Source organism: Passer domesticus, chromosome 3, assembly GCF_036417665.1.
Source record: "Passer domesticus isolate bPasDom1 chromosome 3, bPasDom1.hap1, whole genome shotgun sequence".
Lineage (NCBI taxonomy): Eukaryota > Metazoa > Chordata > Aves > Passeriformes > Passeridae > Passer > Passer domesticus.
Window position 1 is genome coordinate 21,975,669 of NC_087476.1, and position 14,358 is coordinate 21,990,026.

Sequence of the window (14,358 nt, forward strand, 5' to 3'; positions counted from 1 at the left end):
TCCAGCGTGTCTCACTAACAGCAATTAAAAGTCCTGTTAAAAAGGCTGTCCATGTAAGAATTACTTGTAATACTAGCAGATTTTCAATCCAGACTTATCAGTTTTCAAATTAACAGCATTATAAAAAGCTAAGAATTGAACAAAGAATTCAAATAACTTTTTCTCCTTCGTTGACTTGGCTTAGACACAGTTGTAGTGAATTCGCTTGTGTTAATACCAGCTATTTTGTGTCAGAAGCTTCCATTTGCTAAGGCTGCTGACAGGAGATTTCCAACCACAGCCAGTTTTAACAAAAATTCTTTATTTAAAAAAATACATATAAAAAGAAATCCCTTGGACTCTTTGGCAAATAGAGTAGTTAGAGTTATTTACTGTTCCCTGATGTTCAACAGCTGCATCACATAAAGCATTCCTCATCCCACTTGCAGAGGAATAACCATGAGTTGTTTAATCAAGAAAGGTCATTCTCACCTTTCAGGAACATATTCTGCTAAATTACAAGCGGTAGTGATTGGCCCTAAATTAAATGTCTTAACAGACTTAAGACATTTTGTAATTTTTAAAATACAATAATTTTCAAATTACTGGATTTGAAAATTATACTCCCAAAAACTATTCTTATATGTGCAACAGTTTTGGGGGGGGGGGAAGGAAAAAAGATAAAAACAATATTTGATTTGCAAGGCTTAAAATATATGCATAACATTATTAGTGAAAAAAATCTTCAGCATGATTGTGTATGCACAGTTGTACATTATTCTTTTGCATTCACAGACCATTACTGGTCCTTACCTGACAAGCAAGTATTCATGTGTTCATTCTCACAGTGTCTCAATACTTTGAAAAATTAAATTTCATTTTAACAGAATTTAATTTAATTTGAATTTAACAGAATTTCATTTTAACATGATGGGTGCTCTCAGAACATGATGAGACAGATCATGTATCTGTGATTGTCTTGGGGTGAGGTGGCTGAGAGACCAGGCAGTACCACTCAGTGACATAAAATCTAACATTCATGGATATAGCAGCTAGACAAAGGCTTATGTCCTATAACACAAACAATATTCTGCAGGCTGTTGGACACCCATGAGTGTATTCCCACTCTTTATCCATTTATTGCTTTTTAAATTTGATTATCATTGTCAAATGTCAACAACCTCATTCATCCAAAGTAACTCCAAACTCTGGTTTCCTCTGTATCTGAAGTTAGCTGGGCATTACCTTGGTTACTATCATCTTCTGGCTTCCTACCTCAAATAACTTACAAGGATATAAAAGTACCTCTGGACTTCACTGTCATGAGAGTTATAGTGCCCAATACAGTCTGGCAGATACAGTCCTCATAATTTGGGCAAATGTTTCATATAACCTGGTCTGCTTTCCTATTCCAACATCACAAAGAGCAGGGCAGATAAAGTTCGGACATTTTTATTCCGAGTGGTGCTTTTGCATAGGCAGTCACTTTGTGATACCAAAAGCTAGCAATTCTCTATTTAACTACTTAACTCTGCTAGTTAAAGAATTGTACAAAAATATCTGTTTGTGACTGGGAATGAGCAGGTTGTAATTTTCTTATTTTCTCCTGTAAATCAGTACCTGTGTAAGGATGATCATAGTCAGGAAAAAAAAAAAAAAAAATTCCAAAAGGTTTACTTGATTACAGTAGAACTGTAAACTAGCACAGAAGGTTTTTGCAGTTTAGCTAAAAGCATAAATGGAAAAGGTGAGGGGCCAGTATTCCTACATTCCATGAGAGTGACTTGAGTAAAACATAATTGAAAAAGAGTCTGAGTTCAATTCCCTTCTTACTTCAAGGTGTGCCACACATGATGCAGTCTTTTGCATAGGAATCTTTGCATGCTTGTCCCAGAGTTTAGTGCACTGACTGCTCAATCTAAGTCAGTCTATATTTCATTTGCTTTATTTGGATCATTAATAATTACATCTTGCCTAAAGGGTGGTTCTCCATCTCTGCTCAAGACTGGTACCTTGTTGAAATAATTTGTAGTCAAGTGAGTAAACCAGTCACCTGAGAAGAAAGGAATAAATATATTTTCCAGCTTTCTAAAGCTAAAATTAGAATTCAGTGTTCGTTTGCTACTCCTTTGGTGTCTTTGGGCCAATTTCAAAATTTTGTATCAGCAAATCCTCCTACAGCTATTGTGGCTTGAAATCATTAACATATTCTGATGAAAGCATTAAAATATTCTAATGATAGCTTAATTTTCCTGCATGATTACCATCCTATATCATGATTTTCTGAATCACTCTTCATCACTTCATCCTTCTTATATGTCATATAAGAAGACTAAGCACCTACATTTTGCATCTGAATCACACTCCTGGTACCAGGTAGCTAGTTTTTTAGAAACTTTGGTGTCAACGTAGACATGTCAAAATAGGGTTTCTCTATCTGATATAGGTACTTAATTCAAACATTTAGTCATAATTACAGCCCTAAGAATTCAATTATGCACTCTGCTAAATCAAAAAGCTCGTATGAAAGATGTTTAGAAACAGTCTGATTATTTAAGTTTCTCAAGATTCTGTATTGCAAACAAAACTAGGTGCAAAAGTTGCTGCTTAATATTTCACAAAGGCTTTCTAGCACCTACTTCAAAGGCCTGAGTCACAAAAGAGTCCAAAAAAGGTCACACTGATTTGCAAATCTATTTAATTTTGTGAATTACTGGTAAATATCCACCAAAGCTCTAGACAACTTTACAACAAATTAAAAGTTGCATTGATAGTCTCTGAAATACAGCAATTAAATATATTCCACTAGTTTGCCCAAACTGACTCACCAAAAACTAATCACTAACACAAAGCACACAGTTACACATTTACAATTTTTACCAGAGAATAATGGCATGGACTGCTGAATGCAGTACTAGCATTTCATTTCTGTAGAAAACCGGTGGCGCAAATGCTCACTTGTGTACACAGAGCTTTGAAGTTCACAGAATCTTTTGAGCATGTAATTGGTAGAGTTCAGTGATTCACAGCTTTCTAATTCAGTTGGTATTCTGGCAAGTTATTAGCCAGCTGCTGTTCACTGAAGCAGATGTTATGAGCCATGCATAAAATTGTCAAGGTTATAGTTTGTACAAAGAAAGCTCTATCTGTCTCCTGTCGGGATTTGTAACAAAACTTCTACTGACATCATCAGAAGAATCAGCTTCAGAAACTGGGTATTAGTCAACCTTATTCCCCATTAGTTTGTATTTCTTCTTTCATCTTCTCAACCTCAATCTTGCTTGTCATCTTAATGCAGTTTGTATTTGATTTACCAACTCTTAACTTCTAGTTATCTTTCATGCTGATTACTTCACTTGAAAACTTCCTTCAGTTAGTGTTTTTCACCTCCTCACTTGTGTTTCTTTTGTTTTTTGTGACATAAAACTGAATAAACAAGAGGAGACATTTTTTCTGCTTTCTACAATGCTCATTCAGCATGTTTCAAAAGCAATAATAGAATAAGCCACAGATTAATAGTTTAGAATAGTATGTTGAAGCCCAGATATTACTACCTGCTTGAGGCAGGAAATAGGATTTCTCCTTAGTAGATTTGTTCACTGTAAGTCCCAGTGTGTGTTTCTACATCCATTGGATAGAGTATGGCTGGGACTGGAAAAAGAAGCAGTATTATTTCACTAAAATCTGAGATGATTACTCCAATACTTGGCTAATACTTACTATAAAACATATTAGAAAATGACAATGTATGAGATAGATAGCAAGAACTGAATTTTAGAATTGGAACATTAAAAATTTAAGCCAACCCCATTTTATCTGGAATTTTTTCTTTCATCATCAGTTATTCTTTCTATATTCTTGTAGCTTAACAATACAGTAGTACAATATGAATTTTAATTATAAGTGAATTTAAGTTAAAAAAAAATTATGCATTTTCTGTATCTAGGGCTTGTCTAAGCATGGATTCATTTGATCTACAACTACATGTCTGTCTGAAGACTGCAAGTATTTACCCCTAAAACCACTGCATTGATTCAGCTGAATTAATAAGGATTGAATTTTGTCCTGCAGTCTTTTTGTTTATAGAATATGAATGAATAATGGAGACCTACCATTAGGCTATTCAGTACCCTTACAGCACAGTAATTTAGTGATATGCTTTGTAATCCAGTGTTATTCTTAATCCTTTTATTGTTGCTATTTACTTATTTTTAATTTTTAATTGACAAAACTAGGGTAGTCCCTTGCATAAAGTGTCTTGCTGCTTTTTTCCTATTTATGCTTATAAACTATTAAATAGACAACTATTCAGATACCTAATTTGACATTGGTACATAACTAGACATGATCAGATTACATACTAATTGCATTCAAACGTCAGGTGTGCTAGTGTGATTGTCTTTTATATAGGCAATTTAGAAAATCCTAAAATTAATATATGATGCTTATAATGTCACAAAATGACCTTCTGTTTGTTATTGTCAGTGAAATGATCTAGCTTTTGAAGTCCAGAATGAATGAGACAGAATAACCATGACTTCTTTGTGACTGATCATTTTGATGCTAAATATAAAAGGAAGTCAATCAAAACACATTTGAAATCAAACGTTGAAGAAGTAATAAATTTATATTCTAAAAATCTTTATAATAATTCAGGATGATACTTCATATGAAGTCATATGTTATTCTCAGATGAAGTAAATAAAAAACTCTACACATAAGGAATCCTTGATTTGAAATGTAGAATATGTAAAATACGTGGCAGAAGAGAGGATGAATGTTTTGTGTTTGAAGTCTAAAGAAGGAACAAGAGTATGTGTATATGCAGAGAGGTTGATGGCAGCCAAAATTTATAGAAGCCATTTGAAATAACCAAATACTTACATATTGGTTTCTTTGGGGTCAAAAACAGTAATGTGTCTCTTATAAAACTTATTGGGGAATCTTGTAGGACCATTCTTGGTAGTAGACATTTATTGAAAATTACTTGAAAACTACGAATAATGAAGCAAAATGTGTTGCTGGTCTTCCAGTGTACTACACTTCCCTATTAGTATTGAAAGATCTCTAAAAATAATTATACTTAAGCATTGATTTTGCTTTCTGTGTACTAGATGTAATTATAAAGCTATGAACAATTTAAAATATTCTATTAATGTATTGTATGTAATAGTATGTATTCTATTTTAAATAGAATACATTTTCTAGTAGCAGTTAAAAATTTAGTTATAGAACTTGTTCTTGAAAGCATCTGATTGCCAAAAAAGTACTTTGGTAATTGCTATGCAATTTTTAACATGAATATGCAACATAAAATATTTATTTAAATAAACTACAGACTGCTATTTCCTTTTATTACTCTAAAATAAAAGTCATACAACCAATATTTATTTATTGCTTAAAAGTAGTATGAAAAATTACCTCAAGTAGTGAATATAATGATTCAAAATTATTAAGATGGAAATAAGCATATTTTTTTCCTGTCTTTTTAATACTATAATATCAATATGCCCACTTATACATGTACACAGTAAGAATTAGCCATTTTCTCTGCTAACTTCCTTAGTCATTTCTTCCAAAGTGAAAGCAGTTGTGCATGTTGTACCCCCAAAAGTAAAGCATAATGGAATAATAGAACCTAGAATCACAGAATGGTTTGAGTTGGAAGGGGTCACAAAGCTCATCTAGTTCCTGTCATGATCAGGGATACCTTCCACTAGGCCGGGTTGATCCAAGTCCTGTCCAATCTGGCCTTGAAAGCTTCCAAGCATAGGGCATTCACAACTTCTATGGGCAAGCTGTTCTAGTGTCTCACTATGCTCCTCATATAAAAATCTCTTATGTCCAATCTAAATATACCCTCTTTCAGTTTAAAAACATTCCCCCTTGTTCTATCACTACAAGCCTTGTTCAAAAGCCTTCCTCCGTTTTTCTTTCAAGCCTCCTTCTGTGTACTGAAAGGTTGTCTGGTCAGAAGTACCAACTGTTCTCCTTTTTACCATTTTCAGAAATGTATGTAGTCCTTTCTGCAGTTGTTGGGATCGTTGCCTGACTGTTGTGACTTTGCAAATACGATGGAGAGAGGTTTAGCAACTATGTCAGCCAACTGCTTCAGTCCTCTGCCTTCATTGTGTGATCTTTTACACATGACAATAGAGGTCTTGCACTCTAAGATTTCCATAAAGAACTGTCACTTTTGATCACCTTTGACCCTGAGGCCAGTTTCCCATCCAAAAATTCCTCAAAGAACTGAAAGACTTAAAATTTAGACTCTTGACTCTGCTCTTTCTCATCACATGTCCATCAAGAACAGGATCACCAGGGCATGGTCATTGCAGCCCAGGCTGCCAGTGGTCTTGACATCTCTTATTAGTTCATCTTTATTGGCTAAAAACAGGTCTAGTAACATTTATTTTGTCAGACTATGACATGGGTTAAAAAGTTATCCTTGATGCACTTAAAGAGTCTTAAGGACTGCTTACAAATTGCTGTGCTGCTTTTCCAGCAGATGTGAATGCCCCAGCAGGTTGTATGAACACGGTGCTTCCTGTAGTTGAAGTAAGAAGGATTTGTCAACATCTTCCTCTTCATCAGGCAGCTGGTAGTAAACACAAACCACAAGGCTTTGTTGGTTTGACCTCTAATTTTCATCCACAAGCTCTCAAATTGTTCATCATTGTTTTTCAAAGAAGGATCTGTGCAATCAATCCATTTTTATAATATAGAATGTAGTCCATACTCTAATCTCTCCTTCTTTACTTGTCCTTATAAATTCCTTTTTTATAATGATCACTTGCAGTGCTCCAGGCCATGTGATTAATCCCACCACATTTCATTACTAGTGATTAGATCCCAGCTTTTTATATGTACAGTGGCTTTCATGTACAGTGGCTCCTGATATTTTTTTACTTGTTCTATTTCATTTGTGTAGTCATTTCAGTTGGGTTATTAACTGTGTCACCATTGTAGAGGAACATGACCTAATTCCTTAGAGACATTTCACAGGTGTTTCCTATTTTTTTTCACAGGTGACCTAATTTCCTAGTGACACCACAGGTGTTTCCACCGTGGTTCCTAACACACCATCATTCCCTGGTTCTTTCTTTACTCAAAACTCTTCTCCCTTTTCCTAATAAGTCTAGTTTAAAGATGTCCTTATAAGCCTGGCTGACTTGGTGAAGACTTTCCTTTCTGACCAGTACACTACTGCTTCCTATATTTTTGAAGTACAGCAAAGTAATTAATTACCCCTAATTTCTCTTTATAGCACAATGCTAAAAGCTTCTAAATATATTTTCCCTACACACTGATAAAAATGAACTTCACAGAACATTTATTCTATTTGCCAGATGGCCACTTGCATCCATCTATGAAAGTCATGAACTCCTTTATCTGAAAAGTTTTACTGAATAGTTTTAAACTAAATAGCTTCATCTGTGATGGTGTTGTTCTCATTGTTTGGTTTTCCATGTTGAACAAGAGAGGTAAGATGCACATATTGCTAGCTGTTGTGAAACTTCTGTAGGAATTGACATCTACAGGTTTGAATAGATGCAACTGAAGTTTATTTTTTATTTCAATTTATATAAACAAGAGATCTTTATGGAAAAAAATATACACCCTTCAATTGATTTAATTTACAAATTTAATATACCCTCTTAATGTGTATCAATATGTTGCTAGAAAGCAACACAAGGCCAAGAACATACAGGTGGAGAGCCTGTCTAAGCATGGTCAGGTGCTCCACTCTCACTTTATCCTCTCAGTGCAGTGACATCAGATCTTACTACATTCACAGTGAATCACAAGTGTTTTGGCTACTGCAGGGGATAAAAAGTTATGCAATAAAACGTGACAATTGCAAAAAATATCTTGTAGCAAACATTAGCATATAAAGTGCAACTTCTTTGGCTAATAGCAGAACTAATTTTCTGTCAGTTATTTGAGCATGCTTAGTTAAATAAGGTTTCCTAATTTCAATAAACTACCCTTTTCATAGGTTTTCTGTTATTAAGTATGTTGTGGTTAATATCTGTCATGTACAGTAGTACTGTAATTAGGAGATTTTACACTACATGGCTGGAATGTTAATCAAGAGTATTTTGCAAAAAAACCAAAAAGTTTTATAAAACATTTCCTGTTTCTGTTTTTTTTTTAATTTTTGTGCATGAAAAGTGAATTCAAATATATGAAGTATTCATAACTTCTGAAAAGAATATTCAGTCGGTTGGAATATTTTAATCTAAATTAATGCATGTATTAATTCTCTATTTAAATGGAAAGTAATTTTAGCTTAACTGAGCACTGATGTAGATATTTAAAAAGTATTTTATTTTCAGGTGTTTCAACATAAATGCAAATGTATGTTCATTCAGTATACAAGTTAAGTCTAATATTTCATATTTTCAAATCAAAACTTCTTACCGTCATTACTAAACGTCTAATGTCATCACCTGTAAGTTCTTTGTCTGCAACAGTGCTGACAATTTATGTTCTATGCCTATCTCAAATTCTTGAAATTAATATATGTTCTGCTAGATGGTAAAAAAAGAACAACAAAAAAACCCACCAAAACACAACAACAACAACAAAACCAGATCCAGAGGATTCAACATAAAGATATAGATCCTACAGCACCTTCTGGTACTTTTCTGAATATATTCTGTTTCACATTTTTGTGAGTTTCTTCCAGTAGACAGCTCTGTACAGCAGCTTTCTTATTCTGCCCCACCCTGGCCTCAGGTGTGACGGGGGGGAGAAAAGGAAGAGCAAGAGCCAGAAAACTCATGATTAGTGATAAACTCATGGGTAGTGATAAAAAACAGTTTAAAAAGCAAAGGTAGAAGAAGAAAAAGAGAAGACAAAACAAGACAAATGATGCAAACCCAATCACCACCTCCCACAGACAGGCTGATACCCAGCCAGTTCCCATGTGAAAGATAGCTAAACTGCCTAAAGAAGCTCTCCTGCATTTTACTACTAAGCATGGTATTATTTGGCATGGAATATCTCTTTTGGTAATTTGGGTCATCTGTATGGTTCTATTCCCTCCCAACCTTTTGCACATCCACAGTCTAATCACTGTGGGGACAGAGTGACAAATAGATGGCCTTGATGTTGTGCAAATGCTGTTCAACAAGAGCTAAAATATTAGTGTGTTACCATCATTGTTTTGGTTAAAAATCTAAAACACAGCAGCATACAAGCTTCCATTTAGAAGATTTAACTCCATCCCAGCTGAATCCCTGAATCCATTGCACATATGTGGGCTATATTCTACATAAGATGTAAATCCTGTTTTAGTACCAGTAAGTTATGACAACTTACACCAATAATTTTTGCATGAACAGGACCTAAAAGACTCAAATACTATGCAGTATGAGAGGAATAGAAAACTGCAGTTGTAAGCTCATTTCTAACAATACTCCTGTGACAGTCTCTTAAAACAAGCAAACAAAAAACCCAACAAAAAACAAACCCTACCCTGGCCAATGTAGGTAAGAGTTTAAGGGCCCAAGGTTCAGATCATATTCTGCAATTTTAACTCACAGTTGCAAAATTTGAGGCACCTGCTCAAAGGTTGAAAATGTTAATTGGCCCCTTGTTTTAAGGTTTGATATTGCAAATAGCTGAATAACACAGAAACAGACACCAAAAGTTAACGTATTCTAGCTGAGTAGCAGATATTTTCTGTGGATATCTGCAAATGTTCAGTATTTCATGCTTGACAATGCCATTGCTAAACCTCAACCAGATGGAATTTGCTTGTAGCTTGGGTCCAGATGGGTACTGACACATAGCAGTAATGGGAGGGAGTTTCATGTATGTGAGATGATTGCAGAAATGGAACCAACCTTCTGTTTTTTAATATGATACTCTGTTACCAATTTTCATAAAACAATACTTTTAAATCCACTTTAATGGCTCTTCTGTACCTCTGTTCCTGTGTCAGGTACTTCTGTGATATCTTTTCTCAGCATAGATCATGAAGGAAATGCAAATATGGAACAGAATTTCAATTACTTCAAGGCAAGGTCTTGTAAAGGTCATTACACCATTACACAGTGGTTTTTATATTTTTCTCTTTCTCTTGTGTCATAGCTTAACCCCAGCTGGCAAATAAGCACTACACAGCCACCTGCTCACTCTCCCCCAGAGGAATGGGGAGAAACAGAAAGGCAAAAATAAGAAAACTCAGAGGTGGAGATGAGCAGTTTAATAATTAAAATAAAACAATGAAGAAGAACAATAAAGTTGATGAAGATTCTAGAAAGCATGTCCCATGAGGAGCAGCTGAGGGAACAGGGCTTATATACTCTGGAGAAGAGAAAGCTCACAGGGACCTCACTGTTCTTTACAACCACCTGTATTGGGGTGAGGGTCAGTCTCTTCTGACATGTTTCAAGTCAAAGAATGAAAGGAAATAGCCATAAGATGTGCCATAGGAGGTTTAGATTTTATATTAGAAAAAAAAAAATTCTCTGAAAGAGTAGTCAGACAATTGAGGAAGTTGCCAAGGGAGGTGGTAGGCTCACCTCCTCTGGAAGTGTTCAAGAGGTGTCGAGATGTGCCACTTGGGCACATGGTTTACCAGTGATTATGATGGTGCTAAATTAGCAGTTGGACTAGATCTTGAATGTCTCTTCCAACCTCAGAAGATTACAGATTCTGTAATTATGTGATGATGATGATGATAATAATAATATAATTATTAATAATAATAATAATAGTAATAAATAAAATGCCAAAAAGAGATAAATTAAACCCAAGATAGACAAGTGATGGAAATAAAAACATTTCCTTACTACCAAGCAACTGATGCCCAGCCAGTCCCCAAGCAGTGACACTCACTCCATCCTAGTTTTATTGCTGAGCATGATGTCATAATAGTATAGAAAATCCCTTTGGTCGGTTGGAGTCATCTATTGCAGACTTGTCTCCTCACAGCTTAGAATAAAAGTGTCATTAAAACTAGAAAACATTTCTAAGATCATCAAATCCACATGCTAACCCAGCACTGGAATATTTGCCACAAAACCATGCCTCTAAGCAGCATGTCTACACCATGGTCTTGTCAAACCTCATATAATTTGCCTCAGCCCATCAATCCATCCTGTCCAGATCCCTCTCTAGAGCACTTCTTGTGCACTCCTAGCCTACTGGCTGGTGAGATGGCATGAGGAGCAAGCACTGCTCAGCAATAATAAAACTATCCCTGAATTATCAGCACAGCTTTATCACAATTCAAAAACACAGTGTCATACTAGCTACAATGAAGAAAATGACCTAACTCTATTCTAGCTAAAACCAGCATACCTTTAAAAACCTTTCACATTATCCTATAAGAACTCCATTTTTTATTATCGCAGGTAAGTATGGCAGATTTCCACAGCAATTTGGTGATGAATCAATTCTCTAAGGTAATTTTCATCTCAGCAGCTTCTGGAATTGGTGAATTCCATAAGAGCAGAAGATTTTTTTTTTAAGTGGTCTAAGTGTAAACTAGTTTTCACTTTTCCTATATTGGTCAGGCTATAGTGCCTTAGTGGACAAAACTGACAGAAGACAATAGGAATTCTTAAAAATTCTTAGACATGTGAGGCTTAGGTCAGTTTAGGGCATGCATGAGAAAAGAAAAACTTATTCTAGGAAATAGAGTAATTTTTATAATAACACCTGAATACTTCCTGTGGGCAGTGAAAAACAAGTTAGTTATGATTTATAATAATTATACCAAATGGCCAAAGTGTACAATGATTTTCCTAAATACGAGGTACTCTTGCCACAACACTGAAAATCAGTAGTTGCCTCAAAATAAGAAGAAAAAAATAGATTGTTTTTTGGTGGCAATTGCTTAAGTCCTTGTAAACTGGTATCTTCTACTGTTATTATCTAGATCAAAGGCAAATGGGAGCTTCTACAAAGATGCCACCATAGATTGGTGTTGTTGGTTTCACTATCAAAATATTTTGAAGCAATTTAAATAGCTGAGAAGAGATCCTGGGTTTGAATGTAGTAACACTGTACAGGAAAATTCTGTTAACCTCTACCTTTAGCATAGTGAAGGTATGAAGGAGAAAGGAGATAACAGTGTCATTGCACAAACAGTGGCATAAAACCATTTGAAATGATGAAGCAGGATTTTCTGGATATAAGAAAGAATAAACTGATGAAATTATTTACAACAAAGGAATCCCAGAGATACTCTCCCTAAAGAAAACTGTCTTGTAACAGTTTCTGCTACCTAATGGAAGTCCTCAAAGCACTGATAATTATGTCAAAGTTAGAATTCTTCAATAAAAACTTTTTAGGTTTTAATAATCCAATTATATATTCAAAAAAAAACAGAATTAAAGAGGATACTTCATTTCTTAGTAGCTCTGCAAAATATTTAACATTTCTAAAAGCATACACTTTAAAATCTGCAGGATCATTTTAACCACACCTTTTAAAGTGCAAAAAATGTGAACTCTGTCCAGAATATCTTATTTTCCAATAAATCTTTTTAACATTGAAGAAGAAAATTAAAGCCATAAAATACATAAAGTAGATGGAGATTATTTTATGAGGAAGTGGACACTTGCCATCTGAGCATCAGTCCTAGGCACAATCATGTAAAATTTAATGGAGAGTTTAACTGCTTAAGATAGACAAAGAAATGCTGTGATTAGTGTGAAGCCAAACATCTTTGTGAGAAAATATGTCTCATCCAACTAAATTTATCTGTTGTCTGTGACATTTCAGCATTGTACACTAAATCTTTTAGATCATTTTCAATTGTGAAAACTGTGCTCTGTGAACCAACTCTTTGCACAGATTCATGTGCCTATCTATCTTCTCTCTTGGGCATATAGCTAGATAAAGAAATGGAAAGTCTACATGGAAATGAATGTATTTCTGACTCCCTGTGAACTGACATGAAATAATTACACCTGTGAGCTATGTTACCAATAGGCAAACAATTCAAGGTAGAAAGTGGCCACATGAAACAGGCATGGTACACAGCATAAAAGTTCTCCCTGTCTACAAGCAAAGTTTGACTTAAATAATGAAGTCCCTTCTTCAGGAATTGAATTGTCCTCCTCCCACAATTAGAATATATTCAGATTACTGATCCTAACCTATGCTTTACATTTGCATTGTTGTAGGTATGTCAGAGAGTAACATGTTGTTTTGCAAATCCCACTGACATTGGCCTAGAAAACCTCCTTTATAAAAAAAAAATCTGTCTGTTTCTAGTATAAAACATTCCTATGAATAGCTGACTTTTCAGCTCTGTAATAGAAGAAAAACATATAAACTATTAATGTGACAGATGAATTAGTTATCTTTCTTACAAAACTTCTACAGATAGTAGTCTATAAAGAAAGATTAGGGGGTATGATACTGTAACACTAACTGTAACTAAGAAAATTCAGAAAACTAAAGTTTTGGTGATATATGCACAAGAAAGATGATTCTGCAATAGGTCATGTCATTGATCACCATGATTTACAATTGTAAACTGTGGTATTCACATAGTCTTTGAGCAGAGACATAATTCTCTCTCTCAGGATTTTTCCTGGGGAAGGCAGTGAGAAAGCTTAGAAAAACAATTCTTATTTCTATTAGCTGCGCCTGTTGTTTGACACATGTAGAACGTGTTATGGAGATTTGTTTACCAAAAGGGATTTGTTAATTGGAGTCTGATGATGGTTGTATGGATTGATTGACCAAATAGGTAAAGCTGTGTTGTGACTGTCTGAAAAGGTCACAGGTTTTTCTTTGATATAGTTTAGCATTAGTATGGTATAGTAAGTAGTGTCATATAGTATAGCTTAATAAAGCAATTGTTCAGCCTTCTCAAATCACTGGAGTCCTTTCACGTTATTCCCTGGCTGGCGGCTGTCCCGCATCGATATTAAATAATCAAGTGATCTGTTCCCATTTTTAATTTAAATATCTTAAAACTGCTGACAGCTGAATCAGCAATGGCTATGAGCAAAATATTAATATTTAAGGAAAATATGTCATTCTGAATGTCTTTTACTATCATAAAGTATACATAATGATTTCTACTACAAAAAAATACTCTTATATACTTCTGAACTGCCATCATCTCCCCCAAAAATAATGGAAAACAACATTAATGTTCATTTGATGGTTATTCCTTATTTAGAGCAACTCCCACAGATTACTGTATTTTTAGGCTACAATACTCTTGCTGTATATTATGCAACGCTTAGAGTTACAATGAAAGCATGTACAGTACATTAGGAATATACACTCGAATCTATTAAAGTATACAAATAATATATAATGATATATATATAATAGGATATTGTAATAAAAATATGTAAAAACACTAATTGGTAAACCAATCAACAGATAGATATATGA

At 34.5% G+C, this 14,358-nt stretch overlaps 1 long non-coding RNA gene across 3 annotated transcripts; it reads right to left on the minus strand.

Moving 5' to 3' along the window:
- Positions 1–1,907: 1,907 nt before the first annotated feature.
- On the minus strand, positions 1,908–10,833 carry LOC135297956 (uncharacterized). Of its 3 annotated transcripts, none has more exons than XR_010359899.1 (4): positions 10,788–10,833; positions 6,462–6,577; positions 3,534–3,630; positions 1,908–2,032 (listed from the first exon to the last, which is right to left on the minus strand). It is a non-coding gene; the product is annotated as an uncharacterized LOC135297956 (long non-coding RNA). The 3 variants fall into 3 exon arrangements; XR_010359898.1 differs by having other exon boundaries at positions 10,785–10,832; XR_010359900.1 differs by lacking the exon at positions 10,788–10,833 and adding an exon at positions 8,617–8,736.
- Positions 10,834–14,358: the final 3,525 nt, after the last annotated feature.